Raw genomic sequence first — 2,031 nt, forward strand, 5'->3', positions numbered from 1 at the left:
TAAAATTGTAATTACCAAAAGGAAGACATGTAATTTAATTGCGGTAATAATGTTCCTACATTAGTGTTCTCTGGCGGAGGTGGAATTGGTTTTTTGATTGATGTAATATATGCATGGGCAGGCACTGAGAACTGTTTGTTATTTCCAACAGACACAGAAGTACCGTAGTTAACCAGCTGTCATCAACTATTGTTGATAGCCATTGCTTTTTACCATCTGTGATTTGAACACTTTGCAGGACTACTGGTTGCTGGGATTTTTTGTCGTCACCAGCTAATGCTAGCTTGAGACAGTGTTGATTAGGACAGTAAGCCTATCAGCTCCACAAACATCTCTCTGTATTTCTCAGTATGGCAGCGTTAACCAACTGGTTTTGCCCCCTGACACTGACGTGAAATGTTTCAGCTGTTAAAAAAATTCAATAAAAAATAAAATAAAAAGCTGTCTGAACAGCAAAAGTAATCAAATCCATGCGCGTTTACTGACGGCTTACATCATGTAGATGTGCCGGCAGTGCTCAGAATTCCTTTTGGGGGCGACAAAATGTACGCACTATAGCTTTAATGTAGGTTTTTTTCCCCACTTATCCTTCTGGCTTTTCACAGGCAAAAATTGTTGCCAACAAAACTGACCTTAACAGTGTGACCTTATTAAATCTAGCTGAATACATAATCAACATCTGTTCAAAGGTGTCCTCCAATTTTTGTGTGATCCTACCTTTAATGAAGGTGCAATGAAGAGTAAGGCTCACTTTGCAGACACTACCACAACTGTCACGCACACTGCTACTCAAGCCTGCTCAGCAACTCTGTAAATGCAGCATGTGCTTGGGGCAGAATGCGGCACATCTTCAAAATAAGAAAAAGGTGCAAAAGCCTTAGTAACTGAACTCAACGGCTCAGCAATTGTTGATATAACACACATTGTGAAGTCACAGGCCCTAAAATATCAATCAAATGCTGCCGTGAGAATCACACACCCTGAGGCATGAAGCTTAGAGATGTTTTCCCAAATACAATCAAAAAAGAACATGCACAACAACTGCAGTACCATCTCCTTACTCAAAAAGTGAGACGATACAATAATTGTGTGAAGCTGAAACTGCAGTAACTGTAAGATGTTTGTTTAACGAGATTTTAACATGTTATTCTTAAATAATATCTCTCCACAGGAGAAGGTAACAATTCCCACAATGGGCGATAGTACGTTTTGATTTCAGCAACTAACATTTCACATAAACCATTAAATACTTATATTCTCTCAAAGATGGAGTCTGCGATACTGGAGATTGTTTGTTGTCACAATCACTTTTTGTGAGAATCAGTAAATATCTCCTCTTGATCTGCTACCTGGCTGTCCGTACTGTGTGTGCGCTGAAAAAAATGGGGTGTTAATACACAGCTTAGGCTCTGTAAACTGTTGGTATTTAAACAAAGGGTATGTTAACAAATGGAGCCCATCATAGCTAGCAACATGCATGTTTACAAAGCCTAGGCTGTGTATTAACACCAGCTATTTCAACTCACACAAGGCACAGACAGGTAGTGGATCATGAGGAGAATTTCACTGATTTTGACAACATGCATTCTCTATGGCTGACTAGTTTAATCAATTGCAATGATTTACATATATATATATATAAACATAATATATGTATGTATTTGCAGCTCTGATGAAGTAGCTCAAAATGCAAATCTCACTAAAGCGTCTTTAATCATATCACACAAAGCCCCCCACCACACTAAATGCAGCAATTATTTCAAATCACTCCCTGCTTCTGACTTTTTCTCTCTCCATTCTGTTTTAATAGACGGCAGGGCTTCCTGTAATGTGTTTTTGGAATGCATTGAAGATTACAGCGCGTGCTGATCAATCAGCGTCTCAGTGAGACGAACGGGCTGACCTAAAACGTGGAGATAATGTGGAGATACGAGAGATAATGATCATACTTTTACGTGAATGCAATTCATAAATAATCTGTTATAATGAGCTGTAGCTTTCTGGAAATGCTCTCACAAAAGGTGGAAGATA

The sequence above is a fragment of the Ammodytes marinus genome (assembly GCF_949987685.1).
Source record: "Ammodytes marinus genome assembly, chromosome: 6".
NCBI classification, from domain to species: domain Eukaryota; kingdom Metazoa; phylum Chordata; class Actinopteri; order Uranoscopiformes; family Ammodytidae; genus Ammodytes; species Ammodytes marinus.